This window comes from Melozone crissalis, unplaced genomic scaffold (genome assembly GCF_028551555.1).
Source record: "Melozone crissalis strain CALT ecotype California unplaced genomic scaffold, PUWL_Pcris_2 ptg000027l_1, whole genome shotgun sequence".
NCBI classification, from domain to species: domain Eukaryota; kingdom Metazoa; phylum Chordata; class Aves; order Passeriformes; family Passerellidae; genus Melozone; species Melozone crissalis.
The window spans coordinates 54,256,615-54,271,769 of NW_026535805.1; positions in this window are offsets into that span (position 1 = coordinate 54,256,615).

Consider the following 15,155-nt stretch of genomic DNA (forward strand, 5'->3'; position numbering starts at 1 on the left):
TATGATGGATGTCGTCTATCAAAGTCTGGAAGAACCCTCAGGGACACCCAGGCCTTGCAACATTCCATGGGAACAGAGACACACTTAGCAAAGGTGCTCCAGCCAGCTGTCTGCACACAGCCTGGGTACCTGCAAGCCCTCTAAAGGGTCCATGAGCTGGGATATAAGATCCACAAGCTGAGTGCAGAGAGACAGAAGTGAAGCCTGGCAGAGGGATTTTGTAGAAGCCTGGTCCCCTTCCAGGATTTCAGTGCTGTTCCTGCAGATGAGATCTGAGTGTGATCAGCCGGTGCCTTCCCATAGTGATGGTGTGATTCTCAAGCAGTGCAAACACAGCTTTGAGAACAGATGCCACCCTTTCCATTCATAACAGAGTACTTTGGCAAGGTCTGCCCTAGGATGAGAAGCACCTTCTCTGTGCCTGCAAGAAACAACAGTGTTGGCAAGGCATGTTTCTAATGGCTTTGTTAGTTTGGGAACAGACTGGTCATTACTTTTCAGATCTAAGTCCAAAATAACTTGTCCAAGGTCAGATAGCAGAACAAGAAATAAATATCGGCTCCCATATGTTGGCTCTTGCTTTTGGATTCTTTCCCTAAGTCTTTCATTTAATGTGCTTGGTCTTGAACTGTGCCTGGTGGTGGTTTGTTCCTGGACTCTCCCATAGCAGCTGTATTTATGGTGGCTCCACAGGCACCTCTTGATCTGTCTCTCCCAGTGGAATTGTCTATTTTTATGTGCATCTTGATTTAGAATATGTATTACGAACTTTGTGAGCACTCTCTGGACAAAGACTTGTTTATGGTGTTCACGTCATTCTTAGTTCAGAGAGTTTATGAGCCCAAGTCTCCGCGTCACTATATTACTTTGGAATAATATCAATCTTTTCCTCCTGTGTTCTAGCATTTTCTTAACCATGCAGGAAGACTATCCAAGTCTTAACAATTTTCTCACTGAGATATTTTTCACCTTTCTTCACTAAATCTGGCCAGTACAATAAGGCAATTCCTTCAATTTACATGCTGGACATGCATCTGGACGTTTTATCTACTCTTTCCATTAAATTACTGTTGCTTTTGCCAGATTATATTGGTGCTATCTCTGACTTCTTGAAAGATAAGGCTGGCAAATAAGATTAAAAATAAACACGATTATTTTTAAAAGCCCTTTGTGCATACATAGTTTTTGGAATCTCAGTACAATTAAGCACTTTTTTCCTTCAAAAAATTCCATCTAAGGCACATTATCATTATTACTTGAACTTTACTGAGAGCCATTCTTTCAGCTGGCAGTCCCCTGATGTGAGGTGCTGTATGAAGAAAGGAGAAAAGACATCTTGAATAGACAGAGGATATTTTGATCCTTGTTTTACTGGTGGGGATGTTCCCCAGATTGCCAGGAGACCAGAAGCAAGATAGTGAGAGTCTTCTCAAGTCCCAGTCTAACTCCTTAACCATTTGGCCAGGCTCCCAGTTAGGAATGGGAGACAGTGGCTTTGGTGGGTCTTGTGCAGGCTACATCCTTGCAGTTGGTATAGCAGATGCTGCCACTCGTTTTCTTGATGTACATGACTTGAAGGAGTGAGATGTAGTAATATTTTCTATTTTCTTCTCTCCACAGCTGCAGTTTCTCCAGTGTTGCCTTTGGCTTTGTCAGCTGTCCTGCCCTTCTTATTGCTTGTCCACACAGTACATGGCTCTCCTTGTAATCTTTCCTTCTTGCTTCCTTGTAGAAGAATACATCTTGCAGTCCTTACCCCACTGTTGCTTTGTGACCCTTTATTTCTGTACTGCAATAAATATCTAGGCAAAAAAAAAAAAAGCTTTCCCTCTGATTATTTCAAAATTAACATTGCTACTCTCTTTGCTCATTACTGACATTTTGATCCCTTTTCAGTCAGCTCCTCTATCTGTTGCCTTCACCTCTCGTTGCTTTCTCCTTCTACTTTCTTCTGCTCTTAGTATTTCTACTCACAGTTCACTCCGTCTGAGGGGAAACTGAGTTAAGGAGACACCAGTCACTGTTGCAAAGCCTGAAGGAAGAACAGCAGCAGGAGGGATTGTACTATAAGCACCATTTCAATGGGAAAAGGCAGTTCCCAATGTAGCAGGAGCAATACAGGCACCTGCTTTTAAGGGCAGTGGCTCTAGGATACAGTGAGTACCCACAGTTTTTGAAGTTGCTTAAAATTTGGCTTCCTATTGTATTTTATCCACCGAAACTCTCTTAAATAATTTCCCAATTTTCCAGCCTCCCTTATTGTTCCCACTTAAGCACGCCAATGAAGCTACTTTTCTGCACAGTGAAAACCTTAGGCAAACAAATTCTCTGAAGTTCAGAGGATAAAATGATGACTCTTCTGGGCTAGCCAAAATAATTTTGGACAGAACCCAGCACCATGGTGTCATAATCTGTCATTCTGGCTCCTGTGCAGTAGGTCTGTGGCTCATTTCATCTAACTTTCAAGTATCTAAAAACTGGCCAGTGAATTATGACCTAGTCATCCTAGGCTTCCTTTGAGACACAAGGCAAGTCCTCTTATCTGCTTTGGAAACCTGTCTGCTCCTGGGATAAATCATTATCTGGGGCCTCTCCTTATGTTGTTTTTTTTAAATATTGATGGAAACAAGTTTTATGACTTCTCGGGTGATTATGCCAGACATTGACTTTCTGAAGTCTGTGATGTGCAAGGTATCAAGGTAGAGCAGGATCTAGGTCAGCAACAATTACAGCAACAATGGTGATACTGTGTTAGGGATTGGAACAGCTTGAAATTAGAAAGTCCTGAAAGTAGAAAGACCTCAATAAAAATAATAGGAAAAAAAAAAAAGAAAGGAGAACAAAACAAAGGAAAACAAATGCAAGGTGTGGCTCAGAGCCTGGGTGGGGAGGGGGACACTAATGAGGTTTCACTACACAGTGAAACCATTTATTGCAAATGGTCAGGGTTTGATAGTACTCTGCTCACCAAGGCCCCTCTAAGTGTTAAAGGTGCTGTTTTGGGTAAATCATTCAGCTGATGAGGCCTCTGGGTGCCTCATCATTAATGCTGTGTCCTGTGTGGTTCATAAAAAGCTAAGCCCATACTGAGGCCTGGGAGAGAACTGAACTGTTGTGTGATTGGGAATTTTTATGGTGTTTACAAAATACGGCAAAATCGAGAGAAGGTTTTACAGTGCATATTAAGCTGTCTGGTGAAAAGAATGGCACTGCTAAAGCTGTGGTTAAAATGGCTGCTACTCTGGAAAAAAACAAGGAAGAATGAGAAGGCTGGAGCAAGTCAGGATTCTGATGGAGTGCTCCTAACAGCCCCTGCCCCAGCACACTCTGTGAGCTGTGGAAGCTCCATTGCTGCCAGAGAGCAACCGAGGACCCTGTCTGGAAATAAGAGAAGGAAGAGAGTGCAGCAACAAATCTTGCAGCAAGATGAAAATTTGAGGAGAGATGTGAGCAGTGACATTGGGACAGCCTAGAAAGGAACCTTCATTCCTTTGCATTACCTTGCTTCCAAATTTGCTGAGAGTTTTATATTCTGCTTTCTGAGAATAAATAACAAACTAGACCTATACTAGTTATCCGAAAAGCTCCAGATCCTAAAGACTAACTTTCCTTCAGACTTAATGTTGGTTGGGACACATCCATACCATTCCTGGGCTCTGGAAGTTCTCTTGTTCCCAGAATAGTAAGGCTGCACAGAGCCTGAGCATCTTAGGGAGCAGTAGCTGAGCATGCCAGGGATCTCACAAATGATTTAATGTCACAGAAAGCCTCTGTCTCTGTCTCCCATGCACAGCTGAGTTGCAAGGTGTAGCAAAAGTGATCCCACTGGACTTACTGCAAAAGCAAATCCAAGTGGACAAGCTGCATCTTCTTTGAAGTATTTTTTGAAGTATTAAATTGAAATATATCATGGAGTTTGATCAACTGTTGGGACATCTGAAGCCCACAATGACTTTAAAAGATGCAAGAATAGCTCCTGTAAACCAGAAGGATCAGTGAGACCAATGCTGCCCAGTATTCCCTGGAATGGATTTCTCACTGCCAAAATGGGGACCACTGTGGAAGAAACTGGCTGAGGTTTCAGATAACTACAAACAATCATCTGGTTCTAGGAAAATCCCAGATTGGTTTGTGTAAAGGGGCATAGAGGAACACAGAAAGGACAACAGGGAACATACAAAGCCACCCTGGAAAATATTAACACCAAGGACCTGGAAAAATCTGAAGGAAACAGAAAAGGAAAAAGTAGTATAGTGGGCAGAAAAATGTTTAGAGCTGTGAGCACCAGAGCTGTTCAGGGAAATGGTATGTTGTGTGCTAGCTTTGGGAAAAAACCCAGGCCAAAATATGAGTGCATAAATGGTATGTGATTCACCATCATTTTTGCTCTTAAGGGTTCAGCCCATGTGCCCTGAAATGAGAACTGCTTGAATACAAAATAATATTCTCCATTCTCTTGACACAAGGCCTTGACAGAATGCAGTTCCTTCTGTTCCTGGCATGATCAAAAGGAGAATTGAATGAAATGATGTGGCAACTGATAATTATAATTAATGACATATCAGGTCTTGGTAATCTTTTTTATTTTTTTTTTTTTTTTGGTCAGGCTTAGGGACTGTATTTCCTGAAATTCATGTCTTGCATCACCTTCACAGAAATTATGCGCTCCCTAAATACTCCCCAAAATTTTATGTGATGTGATAACATCCTGTTCTCAGCAAAAACATCTGAGCTTTACCAAGTTGTGGATGCTGGATATGCAAGGAGAAGCAAAAATTCCTGTCTTTACAGCAAATGTCTCCACTGGTGTCAGGGCTGAGTGTTTTGTGGACTTGATCAGTGGTGAGGTGGATCAGAGGAGAAGAGAAGAGCTGACACATGGCATAGGAGCACATGCATTGCAAGTCAGGGCTGTTTAAAGCTAAATCCATGTCATTTTAATTTTGTATGATGCAATAAATCTCCACCTTTTGGCAAATGGAAGGTGGGAAATTGAGCCTCAGTGCTACATGTTGTAAAGCAGATTTAGTAATAGTAATGAAAGAAAAATTGATCCACTTGTGTTGCAAGATTTGGTGGTTTGTGTAGGTGCAGAGATTTAAGGATATAAATGTTGAACATTGTTATTTAACAATGAATTCCAACAGGTTTAATAAAACATTTGCTTGTCAGTTTATGACAAAATTTCTTATTGTAATGTGTGGTGAAAAGCCTTGCATTTCAGGGATATATAATATTTTAGTGTTGTTACATTTGAAAAACTCAGCATAAACTTGTCTTTAAAATAACTGCATTTCTAGTCTGGCCTTGGTTCTCAGTGGGGACAAATGTCTCTGTCAATTTTGAGGAAATTATGAGAGAAGAAATTATGAGAAACTGAGGAAGCTCCTAACAAGCTGCATAGGACGAACTGGCTGGATCCATTAATTAGCTTTGCTTTCTCTGAGCACAGGTATATAAGGAAATATGTTCACTTTCAGGTACATTCAATATGTAACAAAAAAGACTGTGTTTTTGAGTTGCCTGAATGAAAAATGCATCTTTCACGGTTAAAGGACAAACATTTTTTCCTAGTGCAGTCTAACTTAAATACAATTCATCTACCTGCCTACCCTGCAGTAGTTCACCCTTGTGCTCCGTCAAAGCAGTGAGAAAATGAAGCCTGATAGGAATGGGATTTTTTAAAAGTTATGAAGGATAAAATAGAGATCAGCAGAGCATTAACTTTGTGGTTAAGACATTGGTGTGAGAGCTGGGAAATTTCTCTTCAGTTCTAAGCCTGGTTACCTCAGGCAAGTGAATAAGTCTTTCTTTATCTCAGTTTCGCATCCCCAGCATCCCTCTTTGCTCACTCCTTGGGTGTATTCTATATTTAGGCTGAGGTCAGGTTCCTTCTTTTTGTTAAACATTTGTACACTGAGGAGTTATGTCTGTCTTCTCAGTGTTATTTTAATATACCTGAAATAATTGTGGTAAGTGTAAGAAAAGTGTAATTTTACTGCAAACATTCATTCAGGGCTGCCATTTGTCCTGATGTTTCCTTGGGAGAGGAACCCCTTCCTGAAGGTACCTGGGATTTCAGTTTTGTTGGCTTGTCAGGGAAGTTTATTGCAGTCTTCTGAAAAACAGGGCTTAAAACTTTTCAAACCAGGTGCTTTCCATTTCTGCAGACTGGCACTTTTGCAGGTGTCACAAGCCTTGCAGCTCTTTTCAGACTGCAGTGGGATTGGATGTGCTCTGCATTATTGGATGTGCTCTCTGCACTGAGCTCCACACCTGCTTAAAAGCACTGAGAAACAGCAAGATCCTTCTGACAGTTTTATTCTGGGAAGAACTCCAAGAATGGATAGCATGACTTTTGGGATGTATTTTTCCTCTGTCTCCCCAAGTGTTTTAAGGAACAAAGATGACCAAGGAGAAGAGTTACATTCTATGTGCACTATCTTCAATAAGTGCTACAGGTTTTATCTCCAGAATTCAATGCTGCAAAATGATTTGACATTTCAATGAAAAAAGCACTTTTGGGAAAAAATCACCAAATTCTGTTTTGATCCTATGGTAAACCCCAGAGGTCTGGGGGCAAACCTCCAACTTCTTAATGTTTCCATGGCTCATTATCCTTTGTAAAATTAAATCAATAAAAGTCTGACTAATTTATTGAATAAAAAGAAATGCAGGTGTTCTTTTATAAAGCACAAGTCTAGTTCTGAAATGAATGAAGACAATTCTCTTGACTTCAGTGATATTAAACTTAATTATAACAGCATTTTTCATGTGTCTAAAAGGTATATTAATTTCATTGTTAAAAATGAAGTTGTTAGAAGAGATCCTATATGAGGCCTAACTTTATTTACTGTAAAACCTGCATGTTCACTTCTGAATTAACATATAAAAGGTGTGCTGTATTTTAAAATCTCTCCACTAGAACCCCTTTGTCAAAGCTGCAAGAAACTAGCTGCCTGTGTTGCTCACTTTCATCTTTGTCCTACCTCTGGTCTTTTTACTACCGCTGATATTTCTGAAATAATTTTGTATTGGACCTTCATATCATTCCTCATCCTCCAAATGGTAGATTCTGAAGTATACTTAAGCTTTTTCCAATTCATGGTAACATAACAGAAATATAGCCAAAATTATCACATCACTTGCTTTAAAATACTCTTTTAAAAAAGTATTTTCTGTGGTGCCATCAAAAAAGGGATGAAGGTTTGACTTTATTTTCACTAACTCCGTCTTCATTTATAATTAACAACTTCTGCCTTATCATTTCCCTGCATCCTTCCATCAGAGAACACCCATCTGCTGTCTCCTCTTTTATATTCTGATTACAACCTCTTTAACATGGAACTATTCCTTTCTCACTTCTTTTAAATTATCTGGTACAATTTTCTTCTTGTCTGCAAATAAGACTCAAGTGTTATGGAGTGAAAATATAGTTATTAAGATGGTTTAAACTTAAAAATAAAATCATAGTTAGGTAGGTGTCTATTTTGAGTGTATTTCAAATTTGACTTTGGATCAAACAGGTTATTATTATGTCTGGGCTTACTGAGAGGATATTGAAAAAAGTCTCTAAACCCCTTTTATTTAGGAGACATGCAGTCTGATAGAAATTTCCAGGTAATTAAGGTGGCTTTGCAAGTACTGGGCTGAGTCATCAACATTCCTAAAATAGTTGACATTACTTCTGTCTTTTCTCTTCAGGATTTCTTTAATTCCACTCTTTGAGTGGCTATTCAGAGAGCTTTGATTATAGCATTTTTTTAACTCGCCCAAGGGCGTTTTGTTCACAAGGAAAAAATTGTATCAATAGAAGTACCTAGTGCCATATGAGGTGCCCAGGATATCGGTGTTCATCTCCAGCTGATGGTCTGGAAGCGGGCAGGTCTCCCACAGGTTGTTGTCTTACCTCAAGTGCCTCATCCAGTTCTGGGTGTCTCAGAATCTGAGCCTTGCTCTCAGTGCCCAGTGGCTCTGTTCATGACCTCTGGTTACATTTGTGTTCATGATCTGTGGTGGCATTCATGTAGGCTTACAAAACATCAACTTTTGTGTCTTTCTGACAGTCTGCACTTCACTCTACAAAGTGAAACCATGAAAATCTCTCTTTCATAACTCATAGAATCACAGAAATGTTAGGACTGGAAAAGATCTCTAAGATCACCAAGACCAATTGTCAACCACCTTGAATGGTGTTTCACCACTAAATGTTCACCATTAAACCATGTCCTCAAGTGCTATAGCCACACATTTTTGAACACTTCCATTGATGGTGACTCCATTACTCCCACTGGCAACCTGTTCCAGTGCCTGACAACCCTTTCCATGAAGAAATTTTCAGTGTTCAAGAAGTGTTTCAACACCACCTCCTGGCTTTTGGATACATGGCTTGACTTTTAGCCTGCCCTCAAGGAGACACGAGTTGGACTCAATGATCCATGTGGGTCCCTTCCAACTCAGAATGTTCCATGACTCTGTTTTTTGTTTACTAGCTGAGATATCTGTTACCACCATCTCTGTTCTGCCAGGACAAGCCTACTGGTCAGGCAGGTCCCACCTGGTTACACCTGTCCTTGTGTGCTCTTGGCACTAGCAACAAACATCCATCCACTGGTGATGCACATTGAAGTTTCTGCAAATGCTTTCTATCTCCTGTACTCCTCCATGATTTCAATTTTCAAAAAATTGTATCCTCCCAGCCAAGCTCTGAGAGAAGTTTCATTCTGAGCAGCTGTGATGGGGCTGTCAGCTGGCTGTCCCAAGCCAGTTGTTTCCTGCCACTTGGGGGAAATGCCATCAGACTTCTAAGGAAATTTTGCTCATTTTCCATGTAAGAATTTTGCCTCTCATCTTGAAAATGTGTATGTGTTTTTGCCTCATATCTTCAAAAACAGGTGGTTTATTTCCTTTGAAATGTTTAGTCAGCTGGTTTATTTACTTTGAAATGTTTAGTCAGGGGACGTTGTTTCCTAAACATAAGACCTTCAGTGCTTTTCTACTCCCTTCTTTTCTGTGTCAGCCTGGCAGCATCTGCTCCTTCAAGCAGACCTCGGGGTACAGTGAGCTGCTTCCTCACCAGCCTGTCTCATTTCTTGCAGAGCATAAGAAGTGTCCTTGGCATCAGAAATGGAAACCAGGATGAGGGTAGTATTTTTATTAACTCATCTGGAGGGGTTATTTACATAACATTGGAATTTAGCAAATAGAGAAGGCAAAATAAACGCCAAACTTCTTGAAAAGTTGATTTCCTGCTCATTTTTCATGTTACTCTTAATAATGTCTGGTATTCCTGTAACATCAGTGATTGATTGAGCTACTATTTTATGAACACTAAACATCTCAGAAACCAGATGGGATTAGGTTTTGGTTTATTTATTGGAAATTTGTGGTAAAAATATAGGCAATAAACCAAGACCACATGGGAAATAAGTGGCAGAACAAAAACATTTTTTGAAGTTCTCTGTTATCTTTTCTGATTTAAGGTGTTTATTCCCCCTTTCCTGTCTTAATAGATATTTCTTGCTCTGCAGCACTTCAGGATGTGGCTCTGATAGGTGGAATTTGAGATAGTATTTAAAATTTACCCTTCAGTGAAATTTGTTCATTTTCAATTTCAAATATATTTGATTCATGATTCTTATTGGATGAACATGCAATCAGACACACTATATTTAGAAAAAGAAGAGGAGTACATGGTCTGCACATAGCCTGAGTACCCAACACCTTTAAAAAAAAAAAAAGAAAGTTTTTTTATCTGGAGGGCTTGGGATTTTATGCTCCTTAGCATCGAGTGTGTGATCTAAGCAACTGTCTCATGGTGTCCCTCTGAGAGAACTAGCAAAGTTCAGCTATTTATAGTCTGAAATAAAACACACCTTTACTAACTGTCCTTTACAGTAAATGGACTTTTGCAAGCACAGGGATATGAAAGAAGAACCATTTTGAAACTTTTACTTATTATTTTCAACACAATAAATATCCTTTTAGAAATCTATGTGAATTTCATTTGCATACTTAACAGGAATAAACCTCAGGGCTAAACTCTGTTCTTTTCTTTGCTCGCTTTTAATGTAATTTTTAAAGTAATGGCCATGAGCGACTAAAGCAACATAAAATGTCCCATGAATAACCCTCAAAACACTTCTGTGTTTAGTGAATTTCTCTAATTTTCCTTTGCCAAGTCAGGATTTGATAAAACACCTGAGAAACTTGAACAGTAAACCTTTATTTGTCCAGACTCCATTCTTCCCTGTGGAGTCCTCTGATAATTTATTGCCTTTTGAAGAGATGTCAAGGTGGGTGTGAAACAGTGACATTTGGTTTAATCATCTTTTTGATCCAATTTGATTTCCTTTTATCTGGCTGCAGATGCACAGGCAGGGTGCCTAACAAAAGAGAATGATTATCACATTGGGGAGGAAAAAAAAGGGATTTGCATTCTCCAGATTTGGCAACACCAGAGTGGAAAAAAAATGGTGAGTTACTGACCTGAGCATTATCTAGGAATAAGACCTGAGAATCAGGCTGCATTAGAGCAATATAATTGAAAACTTTCAAGAGGATCTATGGCCGGGAGGTGCTCAGGTCCGGCTTGGTCCAGACGGCAAACACTCCACAGTGTGACCTTTTGTTACAGGTCTACCTGACAATTTACAGCACTGAAATCAAAATGAGGAGCAGAAAGATACAGTGGACCAGCTTTTAAAATGACTAGGCTAAAAAAGATGCTCAGAGTGCAGAAAGAATAGTACATTGGCACAAAATTCTCTGGTTTTGAACAGGAGGAGGTGACAGGTACAGGAGTCTGTGCAGTGTGTATGTGTGTGTGTGCTCAGGTTTGAGGTATTATCATTTTGAGGAAAGGTACAATATTTTTGTAGACTTTAGTCCTTCTGGCATTCAGATCAATCTGAAATTGCCTCTTAGACATTTTTTGCCTGAGAGCTGAAATTTCCAATTTACCTTATTTAGTTTATGTAAATTACAAACATTACTTTTAAGACACATACATGGATGTTTATGAGAATGCCAAGATTTTTCTCTCATAAACCAGCCAAAAATGTCTTATATAAATTCTGCACTGTAGATTGGCTATTACAATTGCAAGATCAAAATTATTCTTGGAGGTGATAGCTAACACGGCATCCAAAGACCTTTTGTTCTGTTCTGTTTCATTTTCTTACCAATTATAATACTTAATAGAGGAAGTCAACATGTTCCTACTGCTGCAGAAAATGGATTACTGAAAATATTCACAGCTTTGGTGTATTTAGGGACTTAAGCTTAAAAGCACGAGTTCTTATAGTTTTTCTTTGATTTCTTTTCTTCCTTTTTTTTTTTTTTAATTTAGATAAAAACTTCAAACTCCTACAATACCATGTAATTGTAAAATAGAGTCTGATCCTGCAGAACATTTCAGATAGAATTCATTTCAGCTGAGTTTAGCTGTCCAGTGAGTCATCTACAGTCAACTGAAATATAGGTGGGTGGTTCGGTTTGTAAGATAGGTGTCTAGGATAAACAAGATGGATTAGATTCTGAAGGTGGTCTGGAGTGTGTCAAACCTACAGATATTTCTCTCCAGGGGAGTCAGAGAATGGAGGGAAATTCCCAAGTTGTAGGGAGGATATGACTGCGCCCAGTGTCAGCCCTGAGACTGTGCAGAACCTGCTGGATTCAAGTAGAGATGCTGTCTTTCCATTAACCATAGACAGAGCACAAATATAGTCCACCAAGAGACTGAATGCTGAACTTGGCTGTGATGGCCACATTTTGCTACTGAACAAAGTGATGATTCATTCCAATCACTTCCCCACTCCTGTGGTTCTTGTCTTGTAGCCCATCCATGTCCTAGTGCAATGCAGAGAAGCTCCACATGAAGTGGTCTGGGGTCTTCTCACTGAATGGCCATGCTTGCATACAGAATGTGCAGACAAAAATGTAAACTCGCTCCCACATGAGGGAGAATGCTCCTTATCCCATCTATGATGAGGTTGGCCTCATCATAGATGGGATAAGGAGCATTCTCCCTCATGTGGGAGCAAGTTTACATTTTTATCTGCACATTCTGTATGCTTATGCGCTGTATTTATGTGTGTGTGTGTGTGTGTGTGTGTGTGTGTGGGAAGGTAGATGTACTCTTGGCAGAGGACAGATGTATTGGGCAATGACTTGACTGATTCCAAACATACCTTTAGGAAAAGAGTAACACAAAGGCTTTACAGGTCTGCATATGGATCTGAGTATTTTTAGTTTTAAGCACGGGTAAGGCAAAAAAAATCCACTCAGAGGGGCTCAAATATTTACAGCTTTGACAGCATTGCTCAGAAATCTCTAAATAATGTAAGTTGAATGGCCAAGAGCTTTGGGTACTTCTATAAGGAAGTAGAAGTTCTGTGGCAGGAATTTGACTTCTTTTTATTATTCCCCTTTCCATGAAGAGGATTTTCCTTATAGGTGCTTTCCAGTACCTGAAGGAAACCTACAAGAAAGATGGATAGAGACTATTTACAAGGATCTTCAGTGATAGGGTATAAAATGGCTTGAGTCCCTTAAGATATAAATAAAAATTTGCAATTGTTTTCAGGTGTTAATCAGTAGCTATAGCTGGCCAGTTATGATTAAGCAATTCCATTGTGAATGTTGTTTTAAGGAATAAAAAGGCAATCCCAGGACAAATGCGCTGTCTGGGCAGCAGCCACCAAGAGTGAAGGCAGAGAACTGAACCATAACTGAGGAAAGTAATTCTGGCTGTGGGAGATTGCAACCACCAACTCATTGACCACCTACTCAGAATGGCCTCCCAGCTCAAATGGAGAGAAGAACTGGACCTGTTGGCTAATTAACATGAGAAACAAGAGACAGAACCAGAAAATATGGGTTTGGGGTACTAATTAATAGAACAGTTATATAATTTGCAACCAATGAATGATTATGCCTTCATTAAAAGGCATAAATAGTGTAAACTTTTGATAATCAGGGACCCAGTGGGGTTACCACCAAGCTCCCTACTCTGCACAAACTGGAACAAAAATAGAAATGCCTTGCCTTGGTGTATGAACTGGTGCTTCACAGCAGGTAGATGGTTTAAACTGAAAGAGAGTATGTTTAGATTGGATATTAGGACCAAATTATGTACTCTGAGGGTGGTAATGTGCTGGAACAGATTGCCCAGAGAAGTTTTGCCTGCCCCATACCTGGAAGTGTTCAAGACCAGGTTGGATGGGGCTTGGCATAACATGGTCTAGTGGAAGGTGTCCTTGCCCATGGCAGGGAGTAGGAAAGAGGTGATCTTTAAGGTCCTTTCCAACACAAATAATTCAGTTATTCTATGATGAGTTTGACAGCCACAGAGCAGCTAGAAATTGGACTGGTGTAGGTGTAGGTGCCAGAGCTCTGGTAATAAAACTGTATTAACCTTCTACATGTGTGTTGTGCCAGGATTTACTACTACAAGAAAATGCACCTATTATACTACTAAAGTCTTCCTTGGTTCTACCTTCATGGTAGCCCAGACAAGAAAAGGTTTACCTGTATTCAGCCTGCTCCATGCTCATTGTTTCTCTTGATGAAAGCAAAAAGGCTTCAGCTTTTTCTTTGCAGAAGAGAAGGTCTCAGCATGACTCTATCTGTAGCTCTGAGAGTTTGTTCAAACTGCTGTGAAGCCTTTCACAACATATGTTTGGAAAAAATTAAATAACCCCAGGAGTTGTTTTTTTCTTTCTCCTTCAAATAGGAAGAGGGCTAAGTTTGCTTTGTGTCAATGACATTGTGAAGCAGTTAGTACTTCATAAAACTGATAGTTAATGCAGATGCTGGTGGTTGGAGGCTGCTTTTACAAACACAGCTTTCAAACAAAGCATCCTGCCAAACAGTCTTTAATAATGGAGTGCTTGCATGGCCAGCTGTCTGTCAGACCCTCTCCCTCAGCCTGCTGTAACAAATTCATTCTCTTTGGTGGCAAGCCAGGGAAGTTAGGCTGTGCTCTGCCCCTGTATCTGGCCTGAGTTCCAGTGGGACAGTTTCTTAAAAGCAATACTTTTCCTGAGTCTCAAGCTGTGTTAGAAGGGGAGAAGGGTTCTTAAAATTCTTCTGAAATTGAAAAAGGTGCCCTACCTTTTTCTGTAGGGATTAGAGCTGTAGCTTTACACAATCTTCTTGCAATTTTATTTTTAGCTTTGGTCATGGCCCACTGGTCTAATTTCAGTTGAATGTCCCAGTCTGTAAACAGGGTGATTGCAAAATTATGGCATCAGAGTGCAAGCTGGAAATTTTTTTTCCCAGGACTTCTTACTTTTAACAACTTGCCTGGACCAGTCATCTGAACTCTCCCTGGTTTTCAGCTCTGGGAAAAAAAAAAAAAAAAAAAAAAAAAAAAAAAAAAAAAAAAAAAAAAAAGACAACCAAAAAACCTAGAAGAATGCAGGATTGTATAATATGAAATTAACAGTAGTCCAAAGAAGCAGCTTTACATAGTACACAAATAAAACCCAGCTGCCTTTTCTTTCCAGCTTTGTTACAGGCCACTTTAGAAAAACATTAAAAGGGATATTTAAATTCACATCTATAATTATCAAAACACACGTGTAATTGTTAACCAAAATCATTGATGAGTATGGAGAGATAGTAAAGGACTAAGGAAACCCAGAACGAACCCACTGGGATACAGAAATGTTTTCAGGATCCCCGTTGTTCTCTCTTCCTACAGGGGCAAAAGGGGAGCAAAAGCAAATAGTAGCCCTGGTCTGGTGTCTCTCCAACAGATGCTTTGCCCCTGTGCTAATACAAAAGGTGCTGTGATTTCCACCTGGGATATGGCCACATCGGTGGACTTGCCAGTAAGCTGACATTAAATCTGTTTTGCTTTGGTGGAGTTGCATAATGCAGGTTTAAGAGACTGAGCACTCAAAACCTTCCACCTGTAATTCTGTGGGCTGGCACCTGGTGACAGGCATGGGCAGGATGCTGCTCTAATAACCTCTGCTCTGGGGAGGTACAGCAGAACAGGCTGCAGCACATCCACTGCCTGATCAGGAGCCCCAGCCCTGTCTGGGGAAGGCTCATGCATCTGTCAAGGTGCCCCGTTGGTGTATTGTATATTCAGCACTGTAATGATACACAGTCATTGCCTCAGTCATATATTTTATACCAATGAC